The following is a 12,134-nucleotide window of genomic DNA, read 5'->3' on the forward strand; positions in this document are numbered from 1 at the left end:
ATTATCAGTGTTATCAGTTAACCAAAAGGAGGTAGCTCAGTGGGAGTAGAGGTAACCTACCAATTTGTAAACGTCATTTCAACCTATCTTTGCCCTTGAACAAGACACTTTATCTTCACTGTCTTAGTCCATTCAGCTGTAAATAGAATTTTACAGAGCCCTAGACACTGAACCCTCCAGAGCGAGCACTAAAGCAACTAACTTGTTATGCATTCATAACAACCAAATCTACATTTTAATTAATTTTGTTGTCTAAAGGCCACATGTGCCTTGGTATTGATAATCTCAATTTTTCTGAGACCTTCAAAAACATGCAAAATGATAACCATTAGTTTTGTTGTGTTAGCTATTTTGAAGAAGAAATAAACTTGTGTATTAACAAAGAATTGGACTGCGGACCATAGGACACTGAGACCACTGAGTATCGTTGTCTCAGTCATAAACAAACCTGTCTTATGAAAGAAATATTTTCAGTATATGATAAGGACAAGTTGCATCTCATTCTTTTCATTTGTTTTTTTTTTTGTGTGTGTGTGTGTGTGTGTGTGTGTGTGTGTGTGTGTGTGTGTGTGTGTGTGTGTGTGTGTGTGTGTGTGTGTGTGTGTGTGTGTGTGTGTGTGTGTTGGCCTGCCACCATGTAGACTTGGCTTTAAATCCCATTCACACTACAATGTGTCCTTGGACAAGATGCTTCATCAAATTTCAAATTTATTCATTTGTATTGCACCAATTCTTTATTATAATTATTTTCTGATTGTTTACCAATAGTTATGTTCTAAAACTAACATGGTCACAAGTCCACCCAATGCTTCTTGCGTCTGCTTGTCAGTTTATTTTATTTTCAAAGCCTAGGTGTGATGACCACAAGAGCCATTGATGCTTGTACTAACAAAACAGCTTATAAGCCAGTGTTGTATAGTAAAGAAGTAAAAATACTTCACTACTGTACTTAACCCTTTATCTACGGCGATGGCGCCCACGCCATATTTACCGTAACTCCGCCATAGATTGTCCAATTCGAATGATTCAAAGTGCATTGTTAAGCTAACACCAAGGGCTTTCCAATGATATATTGTGTATTACGGTAAACGTAAGCCTGTGACATCATCACGCAGAGGAAAAACACAGACGTTTCACACTAGTGCGCCGCTGATTCTCATTACCGTATGTTCTCATGTAAGCCCTCAATCTGAAAAATTTCAACACTGACAGCAAGCCAAGAACCCGTGCTTTCCAACAGTATGCTATGTGTTGCATATACGAGGTCTGTTAGAAAAGTATCCGACCTTGTTATTTTTTTCAAAAACCATATGGATTTGAATCACGTGTGATTACATCAGACATGCTTGAACCCTCGTGGGCATGCAAGAGTTTTTTCACGCCTGTCGGTTACGTCATTCGCCTGTGGGCAGTCTTTGAGTGAGGAGTCGCCCACCCTCTCGTCGATTTTTTCATTGTTTAGGAATGGCTCAGAGACTGCTGCTTTGTTTGATCAAAATTTTTTCAAAACTGTAAGGCACAACTGAGTGGACACCATTCGATAAATTCAGCTGGTTTTCGGTAAAAATTTTAACGGCTGATGAGAGATTTTGGTCTGGTAGTGTCGCCGTAAGGATGGCCCACGGTGCCTGACGGCGATCTGTGCTTCGAGGCGGCAGCGTCTCACCGTTTCAAGTTGAAAACTTCCACATTTCAGGCTCTGTTGACCCAGTAAGTCATCAGAGAACAGAGAACTTTCAGAAGAAGTCGGCATGAGGAGTTTATTTGGACATTCCATTGTTAACGGACATTTTGTAATGAAACAACGTGCGGGCAGAGTCGCATGTCGGGCCGGACCCGACCGCGGGGGGTCGCGACAGGGAAAACACCTCAGTTGGAAACCTTAATGGGCAAGTTGGAACATGCCCAAGCTGTTAAGCAATTTCTCAGTTACTCACTTGTTGAAAGCCATCAAAAGCCGACTGAATTTTACAAATGGTTTTCAACACGGAGGTGTTTTTCCTGTCACGGCGCACACAGATTCGCCGAGTCGTCATGGAAATGACTCTGCGAATTTGCGCGCACGTCTTTCATTAAAAAATGTCCTTAAACAGTGGAATGTCCGCATAAAGTCCTCATGCCGGCCTCTTCTGAATCTTCTCTGTTCTCTCACGACGTCCTGGGTGAATTAAGTCTTAAATTAGGATGTTTTCAGCTCGAAACAGGCCGACGACGGCGCCTGGAAGCGCTGCACGATGTCCCGCTCTGTGGGAAGTCCTTACACCGACAGAAACACCCCATAATCTCTCATCAGCCGTTAAACGTTTCACCGAAAACCATCTTAATTTCTCGAATAGTGTCCACTCGGATATTCCTCACAGGTCCAGAAAACATGTTGATAAAGCAACGCGCGCCGTCTCGAGCAGCGTGTGAAACAAAGGAATTCAGCCGAGAGGGCGGGACCACATCTCACTCAAGGCCTGCCCACAGGGAAATGACGTCACCGACACGCGTGAAAAAACTCACGCATGCGCACGAGGGTTCAAGCATGATTGGTGTAATCGCATGTCAATCAAATCCATATAGTAAAAACAAAATAAAGTGTCGGTTTCTTATCTAATAGACCTCGTATTATGGTAAAGTGCATTCGTTGACTTTTGAAACGAGGGAAAAGTATGAAAAAGAGCACAGAAGTGACAGAAAAGTACAGAGACAGACAGCAAACATAAATGTAGTAATTTTTGAGGAAAAGGCAGGGTGTTAGTGTCATTTGTGAAGGTGTGTGTGCGTGTTTGTGTGGGTGTGATGGCTTCGCAACGGCCGTCAAGAGCCATCAAGCGGCCGCTCAGATATATTCAGGAGGAGAGTGATTTGGAAGATGCTTCTTCTGAAGAGAGGTATGTAAATGTGAACTTGCATGAATATCTATAATGTCAGGTTTTTATTGTATAGGTGTTATTATACCATTTACTAAGTGTCAGATATAAACATAAAATATAAAATATTTAAACAAATAATTTATATTAAAAATATTTTTAAAAATTAAAATAAAAATAAAAAAAAATATTTATATTAAAATAAAAAAAACATAAAATATAAATTTGCTAAAATGACTGTGTTTCTGCCCAATAAAACAGATTACATTACTTTCTATGTTACTTTCAGTTTTCTCCTTTCTGATGATTTTGCACAAAATGAGTGATCAAATGAGTGATTTATTGCACATTTTAATAACACAGATAATAACTGATATATTTATATATAGTTTTGCACTTTGTTTGTTCATATTGTTTGGTTCTGCACTTTAAAATTGGTTACTTTTTGCATATTTGTGCCTTGTAAAATGTTTACTTTTGCACTGTTTCTGCACTGTTTCTGAATTCTAGACACACAAAATTAATTATTTTGATTGTAAACACATACAGCTTCCTGTTAAAAATGTAAAATCCAAACTTCCTTTACATAACAATCATTTTTCACTAAAAAAACTGAAAAAAAATCAAGTTCGTTTTTGTGTTTTTTCTCATTTTAAATGCTAAAACTTACAAATAATGTGTATAAATAGTTAATCAGGTGTAATATAATTGAAATTCAGGTACTCTTGGAAAAGGGTACCAAAGCACACAAACATAGAACATTATTTCTTAATTTTATTGCTATAATAAAAAATGATCACCAATCGTCCATTTATAGCCTCAGTAGGTAAAGGGTTAAGTACGTTTTGTGAGACTTTGTACTTTACTTGAGTTTTTTTAATTCAGCTTACTTTCACTTTTACTTCACTACATTTCTGACCTTAATTGCATACTTCTACTCCGATACATTTTCTATGCGCCATGCCGTTACTCGTTACAAAAAAAAAAAAAAAAAAAACACCCAGAGACACCACTGATTACTAGTGACTGCAACGAAGTCAGGCTGATTTGCAGTTGCGCACTTGCACACTTGTTTGTCAGGAAAATGATCATTTCTCTACATTGATTACAGACCTGCAGCGGGTCTGTAATCGACTTGTCTGCAGTGCGGCTTTGCTTTGAACCTTGAACCAATCGAAGCAGTGCTTCGATCTACGATTCGAAGGATTCATTGTCACTTTATCCTAATTTTTCCCCGCTAAAACCCTGAAGAGCATATGTCTGTGAGTAATAGTTAATATTTTTATGTTAAACAGACCTGTTATGGTCTTCTGAAAAAGTTGATAGATGTATTTTATAACTTATAAACAGGACCAATGCTAACGCGTTAGCATGTCTATGGCGTTTTCAATGTTAAAGTTAGCATTAAGCTGTTCGCATCAGCAAGTTTGTGTTGATTTGTTTTCTGTATAATTAATGGCTCAGCGTTCGTTGTCGTAAAAGAGTCACATTGTAATTTTTTAAATTTATTTTTATTCATATATTATAGCAACAACAATATAGTCTACATAGTAAGTCCCTTCAGCTGCTCCCTTGTTTGCACTCGGGGTCGCCACAGCAAATCCAAGGTGGATCTGCATGTTGATTTGGCACAGGTTTTACGTCGGATGCCCTTCCTGACGCAACTCCACATTACATGGAGAAATGTGGCAGGGGTGGGATTTAAACCCAGAACCTTCCGAACTGAAACCAAGCGCATTAACCACTTGGCCACCACCCCTGCTAACAATATAGTCTACATAATAGACAATAATAGTCAATAATAATAGACTAATAATGTTACAATACAATATTAGAGAAAGAGACAAAAAGAACCTAATGAAACAAAACACAACAGAAAAGATAAAACCATGTAACAATGAAAATAAATAAATACATATAGAAATAAATAACTGTTTCCTGTGAACACCTAGTGAGTACCCTACTCTTGTTTAGGTTTTGAAACCTTGTTTCTGAAGTGTTTTTGTGTGATGTGCACAATTTTCCGTATTTTGACTAATACTACCAGTCATTTACAAGCTAGATAAACTTTAATATAAAAAAATCAGTCCGTTTTTGATTATTAACATTTACTTGTACTTTTACTTTCAATACTTGAGTACATTTAGTTGTACATTACTTGTCATACTTAAGTACAATAAATACTAGATACTTTAAGACTTTTACTTGAGTAGCATTTCAGTCGGTGACTTGAACTTCTACCAAAGTCATTTTTTTAATGGGTATCTGTACTTTTACTTAAGTGTGATTTTCCAGTACTTTATACAACACTGATATAAGCTGAAATTTGAACAGTATTTTCATATAATAAAACAGGATTTTATTAAAAGTCACGTACAATGCAGATTTATACATACAGTAGTGTTCCCGATAAACATGGCAGTATCATTGCTCCATGTTTTCTTACATTAGGTATATAACTGCTCTCACTGAGAGAGTGTTGAATAAAATATTTGTCCCATTTAATGTAGACGTGCTTATAAGGACATCCAGTGCAGCATCACAATACAGTTTTATTTCCAGCATCACAGGATTATGTAGCAGACCTTTAGTATGGCTCATTAATTGCAAACAATACCTGAACCAAACAGGGTGACACAACAGAACAACCCATCTGCTGAAACTACTTTTGAAAGATAAGTCATTTTTTGGGCTGGTCGAGGCACATAATGATCACAGTACCATTACTGTGTAGCTGTAATAATCCAATCAATACTGACCTTTTTTAGCTTTACAAACCCATCATCTTTTCAAGGGCACACACGTCCCCGTGCGACTGGTGCCCAAGCATATTCAAGCCGACGCACGCTCTCTCCATTTCCAACAATGCAAACTAAACCCAGCACCCTGGTTATGTAGAGCAAAGTACTTTGTGTTAGGGCTCACGTCCACGATGGCCCCGGCAGCTGGTGTTCTCACAGACCACTGCATGGAAAATGGGCTGATTTCAGGATTTAGCGGCCCGCAGTGGATTCCTCATTCGCTGCTTATTGGGTGAAAATTACTTTGACATGGAGTTGCACAAGATTAACAAGAAGATTTTAAACACAGAGGCTCAGTTTTGTTTGTATTTGGTCAGCGTTGTTACCATCCGTGGTCATTGCGCTACCTTGAGAAAAGCAGCTTTGTTTACAAATTCCTATTAAAGAAATATCTCTGAAGTGAAAATTCAAGCTTTGATGTGTCTGTTGTTTTGATACTTTCAATGGGAAACTTCAAACACCAAGGTCGTTGTGTCCATCACACTTGGGAAAGTCATCAATGTTTAGGATCTATAGCGCAAATGTAAATTATACTGCTATTATGACTTTTTGCCACAAAAGGTACGTTGATGTTGGACATCAAAAGAAATGAAAGTCTAAACAACACCATCAAACAAAGCGGAGACAAAATAAAGCAGCACAGCCGGTATCTATCACCTTTTATATTCATTACGTAGCAAATGAGAGAGGACATTTAGAAATGCATGACTTCCTTAGCAGTCTGACAGCATGTGTTCGCAAAACTTTTGATAGTGGTGTCTCTGTGTTCTACATAGAATTATGATGCCGGCGTCTCACAGCTCATCAGCACTCTCTGCACCTCCTTTGCTTATCTTTGCATAACTACACATCCTGGTCATGTTTCCTTTCTCCTCCTAACCATCTGTTCCCTGCTGCCAATCCATGGAGCGTGCCAGCTTATGGCTCGGCATCCTCTCCCCACACACTCAATCCCAGTATTGGTATCATATTTACTCAGTCTCTATTTCTTTCCTCTCTGTTTATTTCTGTGTTCTAAGTGTAATAGAGCTGTGAACAGGAGTACGGTGAAAACACTTTGTGTCGCACATATTAGACTTCATACGCATGGGCTGCATGCAGGGGTGGTGGCCAAGTGGTTAATGCCCTTGGTTTCAGTGCAGAAGGTTCCGGGTTCAAATCCCACCCCTGCCACATTTCTCCATGTAATGTGGAGTTGCATCAGGAAGGGCATCCGGCGTAAAACCTGTGCCAATTCAACATGCAGATCCACCTTGGATTTGCTGTGGCGACCCCGAGTGCAAACAAGGGAGCAGCCGAAGGGAGTTACTAACTTACACGTGGGCTGCATCTAGCTAATATACTTAAGGCAAAGCCAGGCAAATATATTGTATCGATTGTATGTGTTACACCACAGTTCAAAATTGTTTGAGTGTATGAAGGTCTTGAGATGAAGGTACTTTAGGGCCCGGTCCCACTGGGGAGAGGATTAATTGCGCATGAATTGAGTATACAAATTACAGGCAAACAACAAACAACAACACAACAAAATTGGCCAAAAATGACAAATGTCCCAGTGTGAATTACAGATATATTAATAATATATCAAATATATGAGGAACAATCATGGCTGTATAAAGCATGTATTGAGGAAACAGATCGGACGCATTGCGATTATCACGGAAATATTACAGATGTATTGTGAATGCATCGCGCACGTGTGGCGGCAACAGCGGCTGTAATGCCCGTGCGCAGCATCTGCATTGCGGTCATAACAGAAGCGCACTCGGGCCTGTCGGCATCACTATTCACACCAACACCACAGCCTCTGGAGCAATTGCTGGACTTGGACACGTTGATTGGTATGTTGTTGGATGGCAGCAACTATCACACTATGTCTTTGGGAATCCATAACTACATCTGTATGTCTCCACAGCTGGACTGGCAATGACTGGCAGGTATGTCGATATCTGTTTATAAAGCAGATGTAATACAAATGCTTTTTTCATGGTCAATCTGTATGCATTCGCCACAACTTATTTTAGTTTGTGATGTGGACATGACAGGCACGCTATATATCCATTTTACACACTGTCCCAGTCCGCTGCCAAGCCGCAATTCCCCGTCAGTTGCGGATATCAGCAGATAACAGCGGATATACAGTGCATAGATTGTGTATGTATTGTGTATGTAAGGCGGCTATCATCCGCAACCAAATTTTGAGCAGCTCAAAAATCCTGGCAACGGAAAAACGTGCCTCTGTGGATAATTGCAGATGTGTGTGTATATCAGCCGACTCATACAAGTATGTTTCAAGGATATTGCAGATGTTTAGCGAATATGAACAAATTTTGTGCGCAATTCATACACAAATCTTCCTAAATGCCCATGGGGATCGGGCCCTTAAATAGACTGACACAATTTGTTAATTATAAACGACTGTAGGCTTTAATGGTATGAGGTCTGTGAGAAAAGTATCGGACCTTTTTATTTTTTTTCAAAAACCATATCATACACGTGATTCAACCATATTTGAATCACGTGTGATTGCATCAGCCAAGCTTGAACCTTCGTGCGCATGCGTGAGTTTTTTCACGCCTGTCAGTTATGGGGATTATACAGATTAAGGAGTGTTACTGCCGCTTTAAGGACGCGCCACGGAGCCATTCATTACGCGGGACAAAACCACCTCGGTGTTGGTCTCACAGGACGGCTTTCAGGTGGATTTCAGATGGATTCCGGTTGCTTTTCAATCGTGTGATTATCCGATTGTGATTGTGCATGAGCTGGACATGCCCCAACATGTCCTGGAAGGCTTCATCACGGCGTTGCTTTGCGCCAGGCGGCTCCACCGCGACACGCGGAACTCCTCCGCACGTCTGTCCTAATGTGCCAAAAAAGTGCTCATGTCCACGTCTTTTCACAATTCCTGTGCTAGTCAGACGACATACCGGATCAAGACAGCGTCCAGTTTAGAAATGAACGGCACATTCCACTGTTACAGGAGTTTTTTTCATGGAAAGAAAAGCGGAGGGACACACCACGGAGCCGTTCATTACGCGGGACAAAACCACCTCGGTGTTGGTCTCACAGGACGGCTTTCAGGTGGATTTCAGATGGATTCCGGTTGCTTTTCAGTCATGTGAATATCCGATTGTGATTGTGCATGAGCTGGACATGCCCCAACATGTCCTGGAAGGCTTCATCACGGCGTCGCTTTGCGCCATGCAGCTCCGCTGCGATGCGCGGAACTCCTCCGCACGTCTGTCTTAATGTGCCAAAAAAGTGCTGATGTCCACTTCTTTTCACAATTCCTGTGCAAGTCAGACGCCATACCGGCTCAAGACAACGTCCAGTTCAGAAATGAATGGCACATTCCACTGTTACAAGAGTTTTTGTCATGGAAAGAGGAGCGGCTCCACCGTGCGTCGCGGTGGAGCCGCATGGCGCAAAGCAACGCCGTGATGAAGCCTTCCAGGACATGTTGGGGCATGTCCAGCTCATGCACAATCACAATCAGATAATCACACGACTGAAAAGCAACCGGAATACATCTGAAATCCACCTGAAAGCCGTCCTGTGAGACCAACACCGAGGTGGTTTTGTCCCGCATAATGAACGGCTCTGTGGCGCGTCCCTCCGCTTTTCTTTCCATGAAAAAAACTCCTGTAACAGTGGAATGTGCTGAAAAAGTGCTGATGTCCTTTTCTTTTCACAATTCCTGTGCAAGTCAGATGACATACCGGATCAAGACACCGTCCAGTTTAGAAATGAACGGCACATTCCACTGTTACAGGAGTTTTTGTAATGGAAAGAGGAGCGCTCCACCGCGACGCGTGGTGGAGCCGCATGGCGCAAAGCAACGCCATGATGAAGCCTTCCAGGACATGTTGGGGCATGTCCAGCTCATGCACAATCACAATCGGATAATCACACGACTGAAAAGCAACCGGAATCCACCTGAAAGCCGTCCTGTGAGACCAACACGGAGGTGGTTTTGTCCCGCGTAATGAACGGCTCCGTGGCACGTCCCTCCACTTTTCTTTCCATGAAAAAAACTCCTGTAACAGTGGAATGTGCCGAAAAAAGTGCTGATGTCCACGTCTCCTGCCTTTTTGTGAAAGTCAGACAAGGTCCCGGATCAACAAAGCCTTCACGTTGGAAATGATCTGGTTGTTTCAGTGGGGTCTGAGCATGTCGATCGGCGCTGGGAGCGCGCCGCGCTCTCAGGAGTTGTGGGCCGTCCTTAAAGCGGCAGTAACACTCCTTAATCTGTATAATCCCCATAAAATCGTCCCTGAAAGCCATATTAATTTTCCGAACGGTGTCCACCTGGAGGTCTCTCACAGTTTCTGGAAAAAAATTGATGCAGCAAAGCTCCAAATCATTCAGACATTTATTCGCAATAAAAATCTGACGAGAGGGGTGGACTACTGCTCAAAGGCGAATGACACAACCGACAGGCGTGAAAAAACTCACGCATACGCACGAAGGTTCAAGCTTGGCTGATGCAATCACACATGATTCAAATCCATATGGTTTTTGAAAAAAATAAAAAGGTTTGATACTTTTCTCACAGACCTCGTACATACATATGGGTTTATTAAAGATATTCATGAAAATATCATTGCTAAGTAGAATATCAAGAACAGAAATGTCTGTATTCTCGAGATCAGTAGATTTATTGAATGATCAATGTAATTTACAACAACAGTAAATAATATGTTTATGTCATCAACATTAATGAACGAAGCTACTCACGTCTCACCATGTCATTTAGGTCCTTCAGACTTTTTTCAGTAAATTGGTTCTGGGGAGCATTAGCATGGCTAAAACCCTTCAGCCTCGATCCCCCCCCCAACCAGGGCCTTATTCACTCCCGCCATTTGAAGCATTCTTCTTTATTTGCCTCCCACGTCACTGGAAGCTCCTCACCATTTCACCATGTCATTTAGGTCAAACTTTTTTCAGCCTCACTCAATGTTTGGTATAAGTAGCTGGACAAAGTAAGTACATAGGAAATTTTGCTGAGTAAAATTTACTCTGCTGGGATAGCATTTAATCCCAGTGAAAATAGAGTAAATTATGCTCTATCATAGAGTGAACTCAGCACTACAGTTGTCGCAGACTGAACGGTCCACCCCCTAAACATTGACCTGCCCTGCCTCCACTGCACATGTGTCCTTCTGGAGCCCAGCCACCCGTCTGACACAGAGTCTCTCCACCAAATACGATCAAATGGATTATTAGCCATAAAATGACAAAGTAAAACCTCTTGAATCATTCTACAGTCAGTTGTAAGCAAAAAACAAGGTTGTTTAAGCAGAAATGAGACTTGAATCAGTGATGCTTTAAAATGACTGACTTGCAGTGAATGCATCAGTTAGCAGCTCGTGTAGCTGCGGTGCTCTGATCGCTTCCTCCGTCTGTTATTATGAATAATGCTGAATTTATGCGGACATGATTTGTGTACAAAAGCTTCAGATACCTGTCGCTGAGACAGATGATGACTGGAGTGCGGTTTTAAGCAGAAACAAGGTGATAATCAGTGAACCACAGCTGATGACGCATGCGCAGTGACGGCGGGGCTGACGGGACCATTCGGTCGGCGACACTGTCTGGTCAATGCAAGTGGTTTTACTAAAATAACAGTTGATTTCACACTGTGTTGAGTTGATTTCGCTCTGTGATAGAGTATATTTCACTCTGTTTGGACTGGGACCAAATGTGATCCCAGCAGAGTAAATTTTACTCAGCAAAATTTCCTGTGTACAAGGATTCAATCGTAAATCATTTATTTCATTTATACAGTGCCAAATCACAACAAAGCTGCCTCAAGGCGCTTCACATAAGTAAAGTCTAACCTTACCAACCCCTAGAGCAAGCACACAGGCGACAGTGGAAAGGAGTTTCACTCATTCGTTTTCTAAACCCATTTAGTTTATCTAAGGGTATTGATGTGGGGGTGGGAGGTGGCCCATATGGAAAAGATATACATAAATTTTATAAAGTTTCTATCTGTTCTATCTGGAACTTGTAAGTAATGCATGTGACAGTCAAACCAGATATAAGATCCTGAGTAAATTTGTACAATATGTAACTTATATAAATTGGGAACTTAAAAGAACAATATATGACAGTATTTCCACATACAGAATCCTTAGTAGATATGTGTAATATCAAACTGAGACTTATAAGCACAACATATGTCAAACATAAAGTTTATTACTGGAATTGATGTAACTTCTTGAAAGTTTTTTCTATTTCTTTTCCATATGGCAGTCATTTTGCGAGAGGTGGGGGACATCCTGGACAGGCTGCCAGTCTATCACAGGGCCAGAATATTGACAAACGCATTCACACTCACATAAAAATGAGTGTCAACATAAATGTTTCTCAGGGAACAAATGTACCACGTAGATGAACTAATACTCAAGAGACACAGACAGGCTGCATGGGTCAGCATCTGAAAGCCAAAACAAAGAAAGAACACAATAAA

This window comes from Thalassophryne amazonica, chromosome 4, assembly GCF_902500255.1.
Source record: "Thalassophryne amazonica chromosome 4, fThaAma1.1, whole genome shotgun sequence".
Classification (NCBI taxonomy): domain Eukaryota; kingdom Metazoa; phylum Chordata; class Actinopteri; order Batrachoidiformes; family Batrachoididae; genus Thalassophryne; species Thalassophryne amazonica.